The sequence below is a fragment of the Chelonia mydas genome, chromosome 1 (genome assembly GCF_015237465.2).
Source record: "Chelonia mydas isolate rCheMyd1 chromosome 1, rCheMyd1.pri.v2, whole genome shotgun sequence".
Lineage (NCBI taxonomy): Eukaryota > Metazoa > Chordata > Testudines > Cheloniidae > Chelonia > Chelonia mydas.
Genome location: NC_057849.1, coordinates 90,526,238 through 90,541,728, shown reverse-complemented (window position 1 = coordinate 90,541,728; position 15,491 = coordinate 90,526,238).

Here is a 15,491-nt window from a genome sequence, read left to right as displayed (position 1 = left end):
CCCTAAGAAGAGGTTAGATACTGAGCAAAAATTAGAAAGATCCCCAAGCGATTGTTTCTTAAGCAAGAACCTAAAAACTCTTTGCTGTTTGTTTGTTTGCTTTGGTTTGGTTTTAAGGAGAAGCTGGCACTCTGCCCTCCCATTGACAACCCCGTGCAATAACAGACCCCTTTGTCTCTTCACCTGGTTTTATCCACAAGAATAAACTGAAGCCGTTCTTCACAAGAAAAAGGCTTTAGAAATCCATTTGGGTATAACTGATTGGATTCAGAATGACATCACAGCCATCCCTCATAGGATATCTTGTGGGTGAGGGGTTTTAAGTCTTCACTGTCCAAGGATACCTCAACTGACATCCACACCCCCCTCTTTCAGGGCTTGCTCCCCAACAGATGCTTTCTTATTGCTCTATGGAGCCTGTAGCAGCAGCAGAAAGCTCCTTTGTTCCCTGTTGGGAAGTAGGACTCTGATTAGTACCTCCCTGCCCAAATAATATAGGGTTGGAAGGACAGATGCCCTAAACAGGAATTCTCTCTTCCACATACACAAATCTACTAGAGAGGAAGATACCATATGATGCCTCCCCACCCACAAAAAAGAGGCACGGGGTGAAGGCCGTCAGCTTAATCTGTCTGAAGAAAGCAATTAGTAGGAGTGTATGCATGTAAGAGGGACGGACTTTATGGCTGGAGGGGAATTTGGATGGATCTGTGGTTAGATATTGAAAGACATACCCCGAGAACACAATTTTTCCTCCACCCAGTGTTAAACTTTTGACTTGGAAGTGGGTTTTGGTTCTGAATTGGAGACAAAATTAAAAGGAGCAACTTGAATTCAGGGCTTCAAAATTGAGCCTTCCGTTCCACAGTAGAAGGGTGACGGAAGGGTGTTGGAGTCGAGGGCTGGAAAAAAATGTCCTATAGTGAGATGCTTAAAGAGTTCAACCTGTTTAGTTTATCAACAGAAGATAAAGAGGTGATCTGATTACAATTTATAAGTATCCTGTACAGGGAAAATGTATCAGGTACTAAAGGGCTCATTAATCTAGTGGAGAAAGACATGAGAAAAACCTATGGCTGGAAGTTAAACCAACAAATGCAAATTAGAAATATGTATTAACAGTGAGAGTAATTAACCATTGGCAAAAACTATCAAGTGAAGTGGTAACTTATCCATCTCTTGTCTTCACAGAAAGATGGATGCCATTGCAGAAGATATGCTTTAGCCAAACACAAGTTATTGGGCTCAGTCGAGGAGTTACTAAATTGAAATTCTATGGCCTGTGTTAAACAAGAGGTCAGGTTAGATGATCTAATGATCCCTTCTGCCTTAAAAACTATTAAATGGATAGAAGATTTTGTCTTTTCCCATCTTGCTTAATAGCACAGTAAATGCACATTTTATCATAAAGTGAACAAGATCCTCTGTGTTTCATATCTACGTGCTGGGTAAAAACAAGAGAGGAATTCAAACAAAACTGGATCTTTATTAAGAAAACTATTTACAGAGATGATCCACCTGCTATCTATCATTCAGACCATGTGCACACAGACTGACTTCAAACTGTTCCCTCTGGCTCCCTGTGCTCCTCTCTTCAAGTTCCAGGCAGTGTGCTACACCCTGAATTTCTCACTTCAGCCATAGTGAGAGAAGAAGTAGTAATACTCCTATATCTCTGAGACAAAGAGGATGGCTGATTCTATCTGCTCCATAAAGAGCCAAGAGTAGTGCACAAAGGCATTTTAAGCCCATTTGTATTTAGTTGTGCTCATTAAACCTAAAAAATGCCATAATGGAGTTAATTTTAACACTCACAAATGTATTCTTTGGCTGAGACCTTATCTCAGACAGGACATTTTTATGGCTGACTTAAACTTCTAAAAAAGAGTTTAAAAACAGAAACACTGACATAAAATGAATTGTGTATAATGGAAAATTTCCCAGGGTAACCTCCAGACATAAAATAGATGATCATTTGTTTCCCTGTGCTCAAGCTTGAGTTTCATTAATTCAGGTTGGCACTTACCAAGCAAGTTAGTGCTCTCCTAGATTAATTAGGAATCAGTAATTCATCATTTTTTAAAAATTTGAATCACAATTAACAATACACACTGTGAGAACAATCACAAAATGTCCATAACTCATTGAAAGGCTACAAATATTCCTTTTGAGGAACATGTGAAAGTACTAATAGTATGTAGAGTTACAAAGAGATGACCATACATAAACCTAAAAAATGCAATGACACTTTCCATTTTATGCTTTTATTGATGTTTATTAGAAATAAAACTGTCATTTATATGTCTTGAATTTAATCTTTTTACAACATTTTTCAATGGCTAAAATCATGCATTGATGATTTCAAACTGATTTAAATGATATGGCTCTATCCATTTTTTGGAGGCTTCCAATAAGCCTTGCATTTAAGGTAATGTTATTACAATCCAGTATGGCCTTTAACTGATCCGGATTTTAGTATGTTTTATGGTACAGGAAGTTTATTCTAGTTAAAGATGTATTCATTTTATGCAAATCACTGCTATGTTTTATGGTAATCCTTTGAAAAGAATTTGTGAACTCTTGAGTTAATAAGACATTTCAAAATTGACTTAGAAAGCATTTAGCTATTTCATTTTTAAAGCATATAGGTCTAACATGACAAACATTTTACATTATTCTGAAGGTAATATTGTTTACTGAATCTCCATTCCTCTACCCAACCATTTCATAAACTGTTGAGTCATTTGTTTTTGTTTTTTTACTGTGCATTCATATGATGAAAGGAGATCCCAGAAAAAGGTAAGCATATTTTGTGAAACCTTTAGTACTTTTTGAAAATGTTGCATGGGCTAGATCTTGCAAGATGTTCAGTTCCTGCATCTCCTATGACTTTAAGGGAAATTCTGGCTGTTTAATTGTTCAGAGGGAGTTTGGTGTGGGAGGGGGTGCGGGCTCTGAGAGGGATTTTGTGTGCAAGGTGCATGTTCTGGGCTGGGGCAAGGTGTTGGGGTGCCGGAGGGGATGAGCGGTGCGGGCTCCGGCCAGGTGGCTCTTACCTCGGGTGGCTCTCAAAGGCGACCAGCACAATCCTCTGGCAGCCGCTCCTTGGCCGGCGGGCAAGGGGTCTGCATGGGCTGCCCCTGCCCGCAGACACCGCCCCCGCAGCTCCCATTGGCTGCAGTCCCCAGACAAATGGAGCTGCGGAGTCGGTGTCGGGGCGGGAGCAGCGCACGGAGACCCCCAGCCCGCCTGCGCTCCCCGCCCCCGCCGGGACGCTCTGGCTGCTTCCCGGAGCGTCATGGAGCTGGGGCAGGTAGGAGTCTTGCCTTAGCCCTGCTGTGCCGCTGCACCTTTAGCGTGAAGGAGGCGCTGGCAGGGAGGGGGAGGAATTGATCAGCGGGGCCCCCGGACCCTCTGGGGTACCCTCGGGACCCCCCAGTGGTCTGCAGAACCCAGTTTGAGAAACGCTGCTCTAGCTAATAGGCAAGAGTCCCTGCACTATATTTTCTTTCTTTTTTTTTTTTTCTCTTTTATAGAATTAAGCTAAATCCCTACTGTTACATAAGTTATAGTTTTCTCTAGAATATTCCTCCTGGTCTATATATCAGAGAGTCACCTTTTCTTCAAACAAAATGGTTTCATCCCAGGTTTATTGTGCATATTAGTGTTTTCTGCAATTACCGCTGGTATTAGTTCCAGCACCGGGAGAGGATCAACCACACAAAATAAAACATCAGTCTCAGTAATAATGTTGAAAAAGAAGAGTGATGGGTTGGCTGCCAAATGCACCACAGTGAGTTACCCATTAGTCAAAACATGAACATGCTAATGACTCCAGATGTATTTGATGTCCCAAAAGTGATAGATAAAAATAAATACAACATGACTCAACATATAATTAGCAATAACAAGAAACAATCAATTGTAAATATAGTTATAATACCAAAGGTTTATGACCATTTTATCATGGAATCTTAAGATCTAATGCTGATTATTATAACCATTTAACATATTTTTATGTAAGCATATTATTATACAGTGTATATTGTAAATTAATAAAAGGATCTTTATTATTTTTAGTGATAAACAAATACATTACAATATGGTTTATTATTGTCACTCTGTCCCATCTAGCCCTTCTCTATGGATAAGATGAGAATAGCTCAGATACTCATTGGAGGGGGATGGATAGCTCAGTGGTTTGAGCATTGACCTGCTAAATCCAGGGTTGTACATTCAGTCCTTGAGAGGGCCATTTAGGGATCTGGGGCAAACTTCAGATTAGTCCTGCTTTTTGAGCAGGGGGTTGGACTAGATGATCTCCTGAGGTCCCTTCCAACCCTGATATTTTATGATTCTATGACTATACACCAACACCTAGCATTTCTGATATAGAACTTGCTTGAGACTTGTTTCCTAAGTATTTTAGCACTTTGCATTCCCTTTGAGCGTAACAGTATTGTTCTGACAAAGTGAAATCCATATTTATTACTGGTTGCTGAATGCATGATATATTTATGGCTGTGCTTGGATATGAGAGAGACTTGTCATGTACTGAGAAGGCACTCTGGCTGCAGTGTGATGCATCCGATGAAGTGAGCTGTAGCTCACAAAAGCTTATGCTCAAATAAATTTGTTAGTCTCTAAGGTACCACAGGTAATCCTTTTCTTTTTGCGAATACAGACTAACACGGCTGCTACTCTGAAACCTTTAATAGAGAAGTATGTCTTGTTCCTTTATAGTACCAGAATAATTATCCTAATGAGTTTCCATGGCTAGAAGCTTAAACTAAACAAATTCAGATTAGAAACAAGACACACATGTTTTACAGTAAAAGTAGTTAACTAATGGGACAATTTACCAAGGTACATGGCAGATTCTCCACTATGTGAAGTCTTTAAATCAAGACTCAGTGTATTTGTCTTTTTAACATTATTTTATTTTATATGAAAATATAAGAATATAATGAAACAAAACACATATAAATGAATGCACAAAATGTAAATAGATATAAATAATAAACTTAAACATTCATTATTTGCAAAACTTGAAGAAAAAATGGAACCCATAAAGGTCATGCAGGATATTAATTATTAAAGTGACCAAATAGATAAATGAGAACATAATTTAAGAGTATTGGGGACTAATATATACTGAACTGCAAAAGTATGTGTGACCAAACACCATCATATTTTCTCCATGTGCTTCTATTAGACTGAGTAGTAGAGAGCTCACTCAGCCAGTCTGTGTATGAGGGAGGAATTGCAGTTGTCCATTTTCTCCAAATAACTCTTTTTGGCTACTAGAATAGTTACTGCAATCCATTTCTTAATATTAACTGGATGTTCCAACTCATCCAGCACCCCTAAAATACGCAAGCTTGGTGAAGGGAAAACAGTGACACAATATTTTTGAGATAGCTCTGAATATAGTAGTCCAGAACACACACATTTTTTAACTGATATAGAAGATGTGCAAAAGGTGGGCATGTGGTTGTTTGAAAAGGCCAACATTTACTGTTCGTTTCCGATCTAGCCTTAAACTCTGGAATCCAGAAGTACCTGCTTAATATCTCGTTCTAGCAGAATCACAAGGATAAAGAACTTGAAGTATCTTTCACTCTGAGAATATCCCCTCAGGTTCCTTTTGAGAGAGAGTAAGGCTCAATTCTTTTCCCCATTTTCCTCTGAGACTGAGAATGTAGGAATTACTTATTGACAACTTAATGCTTTTCAGTATGCTCTCAAAGTGACTTTTGTTTCCATATTTCACAACATGTTCTTCTACAGCAGAGAGAGTTAAAACAGATCATGCATGCATGAATCCTTGAACATAATCCCTGAAAGAAGGAACTGTGAGACAGTGGTAGCTGGTATTTCTTGACTTGATGTCTTTCTAAAAGATAGGCAATAGCTTTAATAGAAATGATGGGCTTGATGCAGAAAGTATTGGCTGAGTAATATGTAATTACCCTGTAATATGAAGGAGCACAGACTGGATGATCGTAAATGCCCTTCTGGCACTAAAACCTGTGAATTAATTTAAACTAAGAAATCCTAAAAATGGTGAATTGATTCCATATATAAGGCCAGAATCTGCATTATGTTAACGCCTGTTTGCATCACTCAGAAGATGAAGGAGGCCAGATTCTGGCCACAACTCACAATCAGAGAATTATCTTGGTGTAATGCCAGTGGAACTGGCTCCTGTACTGGCAACTTCATCACCCCTCCCGCTAGTGCCTGAGGCATGGCAGGAGACAGGTGTGTATTTCAGATGGAGGATATGGGGTTGGAGCTCTGCTTTACTGATACTTTTGTAAGGTCCCACAGAAATCATATGGCAATGTGTAAGTTAGAGCTAGGCTGCTCTAAATCACAGTGAGGCTGCCCTGGCATAGAATCAGGGAGTTGTAATCATCCCCCTGAAGCCTCACTCCTCTCATGCTTGAAAGGCCCTATGACACAGCAAATATTTGCGCCTGCCATGTCTATTAGAGTATGACAGGGCTGAAGAAAATTAACTGGAACCAGCATTTAGCATCTGGGTTATATCCTGCATGTAATTGCAAGTTTGCAACTGAAACCAAGACTCTTCTATTTCTCTGCCAGATATGTGATAACGGAGCTTTTAGAAAGTAGAAGCAATGCTATGCTTGCCTCAGTTAGAAGTCCTGTCAATCTCTTATTCTGCATATCTCACAGTATATGTCTTCTTTATTCACTAATGTACTATCTTAGCCCGAATTTTGTTTGTTTGTCCAGCCAAGGAATCCATCAAGATAACGGCATTTTAAAATTGCAAATATAGAACTGTGATATTTTTGAACCATATATTGAAATGCCATTTATATAATCCACGCAGCTCAATTGCAAACCATTGCACTGACTTCAAGTGAGCTAGAACGATTGCATAAAGAAGGATATACAGGCTTGGACCCTATGCTTGAAGCACCTGAAGATTTGATGGATGGATCCATTACAATCTGTCAGGCTCATGAGTAATACATAAAAATTCTTGAAGTAAATCAGTGAACCTTGACTTACATATTCTTATCAGTCATAAAGAAGAACTACTGTGTAATAATGGGATGATCAGCCCATAACCACTAAGTTTATGAGCAGGTTTGACATGTTAGATGAAAACATGTACAGTGGTGTATGCTATATTAATATATTAATATTTATTTGAATATGACAGTTAATTAAATGGCAAAATATATGCTTTAAAGTTACATGCAGCATATTAAAAACACATATCCAAACTCTGATCTCCATTAAACCTGTGCAATTCAGTTGAAATAAATAATTAGGGTCAGTGAGTTAAAACCCAAGAAGGACATTCTGGGTCACAAGAGAGTCTTTGGACTTGTCTAAAAGGTGCATTAGTGTGCACCAGGAAGATGTAATTTCTAATGCACATTAGCATGTTACGCACTAACTGGCCCGTAAGGACCCTGCTGGCATGTATTGAAAGTTCTGTAGTGATAGGGAACTTTTAGTGCTTTCCACTAGGGCGCACAAGAGCCAGTTAATACACACTAGAATTTATACATCTCTGGAGCAGACAAGCCCGTAGGCACCTAATTTAAGGCACTGCTGCAAAACCCCCACTCTGCTGCCACTCTGCAATTACACAACAGCATCTGCATTTCTACTCAAAACTACCACTCACAAAGTAAATACATAATACCCAAATCCTACAGATGAATAGAATAACAGTGAATCTATGATTTGGGTTTATTGTAATTCTATATGCGGATTAATGAAAGTAATATACTGTTAGCTTTTGTGTCCTTATTGTATTTTCTCAGACTATAGTTTCAGTATCTAAAATGTAGTTTTACAGACATCAGCACTTCTCTTTTTAGAGCAGAAAATATGTTCTGAAGCTGGCAATTGTGTTGTACATTAATTTAGTTCATGTAGCCAAAAAGTGGTTGGAACAAAAGTTTTCTTCATCCTTTATTTAATGAAGAGCAAATTGTATTTTGTTTTGCTTTTTTATTTAATTTAATCTAATTTAATTTTTGGGTGAATGTGACACAAGCATTTCATATATATATATATTTTTCATATAAAATCAAAAGAATAAGTCCTGCGTTTTAATGATGAAGGATGTGAGGTATTCTGTGAGAGAGGAAGATGTCTGGGAAGAGATACAGTGAAAAATAAAAAGAGACGTATCATATGTCCATTTATAGGTACAGCTTCTGGATCTTGAGTTTATACTTTACATTCCTTGGAAATATCTCAGAATAGCAAGTGAATAAGTATGGTATTTAAGTAGGTATTTCCAAACAGACTATAAGAAACAAACAAAAAGCATTTCACCAAAACAAATCACAGAACTGTGGGTGGCACCTACAATAAGTATGAATGTTTAGCAAAATATTTGCCCTTCCAGCAAGTCTTTGAATGTCCTCTTCTTCAATTAATCTGGGGGGCTGGAGGGCTGGCATTTCTAACAGCTTTGGATCTACCCTTTCCTTAATACAAGAGTTTGTCAGGGAAAATTTGAGAAATTCTATCAGTGTATGATAACTTCCCTTTTCCCAAAACTGTCATAAGAGCCATTTAAAGATGTGGACAATACCTTGAAGGAAGTATTGTGCAATAAAAGCAGGACCACCTTTTGTAAACGCAGTTAACTGATTAAACAGAAATTAACAATGTGCCTTTTGTTTTATGTGCATCTTCAGAAAAGAGATAAATATGGTTTTATGCATCGATATTGCATCGGGATCAGCTGGTGCAGAATTCTGCACCTATGTGGAGTCCCATTGACTTTGGTTGGATTTCACACAAGCCTACCCATCTGCCATGTAGGTCCCATTGTATGATTGGAGTGTGTTAACATGCTACGTTCAAATTTTAAACCAATAAAATAGAAAAAGAAAGAGATGATGTGGTGACATGCACTCAGAGTGTTCAGGAGGCAAGAAGAAAAAACAAGCAACCATGTATGAAACCTGAAGTTCCCATAATGTTTTAAGCACTGATCACAAAAAAAGGTCCAGGCACTTTATAATATAACATACTCATTATTCGTAATAAGCATAGGTACTGGAACAGTTTGTGGGGGTGCTGAGAGCCATTGAACAAAACTGTAAACCCTGGAAATAATGGAAACCACTTCAAACTCTAGGGGGTGCTGCTGCTCCCCCAACACCCCTAGTTCCAGCCCCTATGGGAATAAGGTCCCTTGTTTAATTAATCAAGCTGCACAAGTAGGAAAATAAATGTTCTCTTGATAATCTGTACTTTGATTTTAAGATACATAATGTCTTCACAGTGACTTTAATAGGTGTGAACCCCAAGGGTGTACATTACAAGGTAAGCCTGGGCTCAGGCTTAAGCCCAAACCCCTCTTCTGTCTACAAACAAATTTCTCAGATGCCGACTTTGACCTACAGTCCTAGGTCCTGTGGGGATGCAGGCTTCAAGCACAAGTCAAGCCTGGACCTTGGGTTCAAGCCCTATTGCTTTGCAGTGTAGATGCAACACCCCTGACCCTGGTTCTGTGAGTCTGCCAAAAGTATCCCACAATCAAATGGGCCAGTTTCCTTTGTCCTTTCATTAACAAATCTTTCCAGTTAACTCCAGGGAAAATGGCAGCACCCACCCTCAGCAGCTCAGGGAGTCAGTATTTAACCCTTCCATTGTCTTCTGACCACTGAGCTGCAAACACATCAGCAGAGATTTTCTGTGTTTGCAGTGGAGATTAATCAGAAGTAGACTTTTGCAAAATGTGCTGCTTCATGGTCACAGTAGAACAGCCAGATTTTGCTAAATCTCTGGTGCAAGGTTTCCAAATAGTTGATTGCAGTAGGAGTACCAAGAATGACCATGCATACAAGGAAATACTGAAGACACTGGCAGCATTGCAAATTTACTGGACCAGTGACCAGTGCAGATGTAACACCGACAGACTGCAGTTGGCAGCAAGTGGAACTGAACCGAGGATCTCTGGAGCTTAGTGCATAAGCCTCTACCATACGAGCTAAAAACCAACTCACTGTTAGCTAAGGCTGTAGATCAGACTCATTTAACTCTCTCTAAGTGGTCTTGGTGCCACTAGATATAGATGGGACAGAACACCACACCCAGAAGGAAAGGACTAAGTGGCTCAAGACTGAGTATGGAAAAAAACAGAGACCAGAATTGCATCTTAGGAAACTTGCCGACATTATGTCCATTTTCTGAGGAGTTTGACCAGGTGCTGGGCACTGTGCTGAACATGGAGCCAACGGTGGTGCATGATGACCTGATCAGCTGGAATGACGCCCTGCAGGCGCCAGAATACACCATGTGGACTGATGTGAACCAGCAGCAGGCATCAAGTAAGGACAGTAAAATGATGCTGTTGGTGAAACAGGTCTCCGAAGAAGCTTTGCAGCAGGAACCATATTTGGAGGAGTTGTCTGATGCCCTACCTGAGGAATAGCCCACCTCAGAGCCTGCAGCAGTTAAGGAAGGTACAGAAACTACCCCAGAGCCTGCTAAGTTTCCATTTCCACTTTAGTGTTTATTAATGTAGAAATGGGAGGGATTTTCATTCTATGAACCAATGAAAAAGTTATTAGACGCCCCACCTAGTAGTGTGTATCTGCTAATGGTGGATTCTACGCCAGCAGCTTGATTTCTCTACTCCCACCCTTCACCACATGAAGTTAAAAATGGTGATCAGGAAATGAAAACAGTAAAAATGTCTTGAAAGTGATTTTTTTACAGGAAATGAACAGATTTTTGCTAGGATATTCCTGTTTCTAAAAAATAATAACCTTACACAACCATGCCTGTATGTATATGTAACCCCCAAGGAAATTACCTAGATTCCTGGGGCTCTGTCTGCTGATAGCTCAGGGAGAAGCACACTGTCCCTGGTACCAGGCCTGCATGCAGGGTTCCTCCTGAAAACTGGCCTCTAGGGACCTGAAAGCAAGATCCATCCGCTAGGCTTTTCCTTCTCCACTGATGATTCCCAGTTTGTAGAGTTTTGCTGGGAAACTTCCCCAAACAGGCTGAGTTAGCTCTCCAGCTCCCTAGGTGAGACCAGTCACCACATGGTCAGCTCTGCTCTATCTGCTAGTTCAGGGCTGCTGCCTGCTGTGAGTGTGTCTGGACGCTGGGATAGGAGACTACAGTATGGATTTTAGTACAGTTGTGTAACCCACACCTTGAGCCCTGCACCCCTTTGTGGTGAGGGGAAATCCTGGGGCCGAAGCAGCCTGATTCCTGCCTGAGGAGGATCCCTGCCAGCAGAGATCAGCCCCTCTGCAATGACTGAGGAGTCCAGAGTCACCTCTGAACCTGAGAATTATTCATGTAGTTTGTGAGTGCACCATCTTTTAGTTAGTCAGTCAGGGAATTTGTTTTGGGGACCCCCTACTCCCTGAACTGTGTCCTCAAGCCAGAGAGAAGGGTTTTGGGATTTTATAACCTGCTGCATATTAAACCTGTGAAGGGATTACCACCTTCTCCCAGTTGTGAGTCCTTTGGGCTGTACTGAACCCAGTCAGCCACACTGCTAAACCACTGCAGAGAAGAATTTTGTGGTCATAGGTCATCAAGGACCACAACAAAATACATGTACCAACGGGCACTAATCTTACTTTTGCTACATCAGGTCCCATGACTGGGGAAAGTCACGGGTATTATCAACGTGGGCACCGGTGACCCTAAAAATAGTGTTTTACCCTGTTATGTATATTTGTCTCCTGTTTAATATAATTATTGTGTTGAATATATTGTATGTGTTTGTGTTATTTCTTGGAAGTCTCCAACTATCTGGCAAGTAAGTGGGGATTACCCTGTGGTTAGAGTTTTCCTCCCAAGCTGTCCTGGTGACCCTGCCAGGAAGGGGGGTGGAGGCACTGCTAAATAAATTTGTAGGAAAAAATAAAGAAGATACACCCTGCTGAGTGGGTGGCGGGATCCAGAAGAACACAGACCTGTCCATCAAAACCTGTAAACAGATTGGCATTAAAGAAGGTAACCGGGTGGAGAGGGGGCACTACATATATAATCACGCAACGGTGTAACAAACCACCTGGAAACAGTGACATGTGGTAGTGGGGAGGGAGGTGGAAATGTGTTCCATTCGCAAATCTAGTCCATTTCAGGTAGAGGTATCCATGCAGTTCATAGGTGACAAAATAATTTGTCCCAGATTTGACTGGGGATTGAAATTTTGTCCACAAATGTGTTGGCAGGGAGAGAAGGTTAGGAGGATGGCTGTGGAGTTCTATGTGTTTACATGCAACCATAACAGGCTGAACCATGTAGAAGCTGGTACATCACCCTGTTTATTCCTTCAGGAATTCTGACCTAATCCTGGGAGCTGATAGCTGAAAACTTTTCCTGAAGCAGGAACTCCAGATAAGTAGTCACATTTGGGGGAAGCGAGTGTTTTCCACCAACACATCAGTAGCTGACCACCCCACTGCTCTCATACATGTGTTGCTCAGTCACTATATATTTGAATACTTAGGCTGCATTTATTGCAGGTTTCCGCTAACAGCTTGGAATAAAATCTACCTTTGCCAGTCAAGTGCCACAAGAACTGTTATGTCCTCCAAAATGTGAAAGGCCTGAAATGATGGACAAATCTTTTGTAGCAAGGTCACTGACAAGCCCCTTCCTCCCCCGCCCATCAGGTAATTCTGCAATTTTCAAGGGGGAGAAAAGCAGCCTGGAATTTTTAACTAACCATTGTCTCTGCATTTCTTTCACTGCGATTAACCAGGCTGTGTCCAGGGAGCTTCTGTGGTCTGAAGCATCCCCCTCACAATATACTGAAGTTCAGTTTGGAAAAGTAACATTTTATGTGCTTAAAAGTACACAAGGATTTTTCTTTGTCTCTGTCCCTGTTCAAGACCCCTTGACCTCTACTGGCTGCAGTACCTCCACATCTCACTCACATTGCAGCAGAAGCCTGGGCAAATGTACCTTCATGGACTGCTCAAGGAGACAGCATTCCTGTCAGGAACTTACAATGGAAGTTGTGGAGAGGGCTGACATGCAGGTCCAGTACCAATGATAGAGGGACTTACAGCTAGAGGAAAGATGTGGAGAGAGGTGAGAGGAAAGGCTCAGGCTGGCTGCACAGCTTGAGGACAGGGTTTCAGTGCAGCAGCAGGTACGTGCTTTACAGTTTGTGGAAAGGGAACAGCTGCCAAAGGATGAGGACAAAGCTCAGCAGAAAGAACTGTTTTAGCTGCTGATATTCCTAATTGCTGAAAGAGTACCAACTCCTGCTGCATCACCCATACCACAACCTCAGCCCCTTGTGTGGTCCCCTGTGATGCAGTCCAGAAACAGCCTGGACAACTCCATGGCTCGGTGGCCTAAGCAATCAGGACCCATAGCAACTGAGCAAGATCATTTTGCCCTATGCAGTCCTCCATATTGATCCCTGCCCCACAGATACTTCTACTCCTATCCCCCTGTGCCAAGTGCACAGCAAACAGGAAAAGAATGGAACGGAGAATGAGGGCCCATGCAATGGTGGGGGGATTCTGTCCTACCTGTTTTCACTTGTTGATGAACATTTTTGTTTGACTGTTTTTGGTTTCTGTTTTGTCGGTTCTGTTGCTACTGGTGTTTTGGTGCGGTAATGGCAGCTGTCCTGGCTGGCAATGGGTTAATGTTGTAGTTTTCTAATGCATGTTTATAAATAAAGCTTTTAATTTTCATCATATCATACAATAAAAGAAAGATAAACACATAATCAGGGATCATTAGGAATTACTATGTAAACACTAATCCATAATTCAATCATTCCGTTACATTACTGTTTACATTAGATACAGCCACTTTGGAATGCAGGTTACTGGGCTAGATGGACCACTGGTCTAATCCAGTATGAGCATTCTAATGTTCTTAATTCAGACTTTGAATGACCCTCCCCCCACACACCCCCTATTTGATAAGTGATCAGGTCATTCATAAAAACCCACACTACCCCAAGCACTGAAACCCTCCTAAACCCTCCTAAATTAATGAGACCATCCCCTTGCTCCCAAACACATTCATAAATTTACTATTCTCCCTCTTCCATTAGGCACTCCAAGTTCAGAATTTGAGAGCACAAAGCATCCCTGACTTCTGTTACCTGGAGGCATCCAGCTCCAGTTATGATAGGTGCACTTTCTGGCTGAGTGTACTGATTCAGTGGCCCATCATTGTGATATGTCCATTCAGGAGCAAAAGGCTCACCTCTGGCTTCACAGAAATTTTGAACAGCACAGCAAACCACAGTAATGTGGACAGCACAAATGACACTGTTGTACAAACTGGCCTGTAGACATTTCCGTTGAGATTTCAATCTGTCAAAAGCACATTGAACAACCTGAGAGTGTAATTAAACCATCTTTTGCTAGGTCATCTGCAGTCAGGGTATGATTTCATAAGCCAGGGCAAAAGAGGGTATGTGGGGTCCCCTAGAATAACAGTGGAGATGTTAACTCTGTTATGACAATGTAATTTGGTGGGAATATTGTCCCAGCCTGTCCATGAATATAGATCCTTGATCGGCAAAAAACCCTATCATTCTGAACTTTTCCAGTGCAACCTACATTGACATTTATAAAACAATAACTGTGGTCCACAAGGACCTTCATAACAATGGAGTAGTACCCTTTGAGGTTTATGTACTCATGTGCTACTTAAGGAGGGCAAACTTTGGGCATATGAGTCCCATCAATGGCTCCAGGGCAGTTTGGAAACTCCATTCTCCCAAAGTCACTAGTATCTTCATGAATAACTTTTATTGCCCGCCCCTTTGGGCTAAACCACACTCGTGATTGCCTCAGAAACATCCACCACCATTTTGTCCACAGTCAAATTTCCAATACTAATTGGTTGGCAATGGACCTGTATCAGTCTGGGGTAGCCAGCTTGCAGAAAGATATAGCAACCCGCTTTTGAAGAAGCAACGCCACTGTCATGCATGGAGTCTGGGCTATGGTTGATTTCACTCAGATCTGCATACTGCAGTGTGGATCTCAGAGCAGTGGAAGCCAAGGTTAGGAAATTCTTAATGTATGATTAACATCAATGCAGACATTCAAGCCCTGGGTTCTATTACCCAGGGTCAGCTGACTTGAGTCCCAGTAACCGTGGGCTTACATTGCAGTATAGATAACCCTAAGATTCTTACCACAGTCTATTGTTAAGTACAATTAAAAATTAACAGTGTCCAGTGTGTGTGTGCACTATAAAAAGAAAATAATTGCTCAGATAGATTCTTCAGCTTGGCATAGGCGCTATGTACCAGTGTAACATTCATGTTATGTATGGCATGATCAATAACAGTTTGGCTTACTCAGTGACTCATGAGTAACTTACTTATGGCTGTCATCTGCAAGACTTTTAGAAACAAGCTGAATCACATCACATTTATGCAGCTATTTCGTCAACTGACAACGAGAGCATAACATCTTTTTATAGCTCATTGAATGCCAATTTTCTGTAATTTTCTACATGCC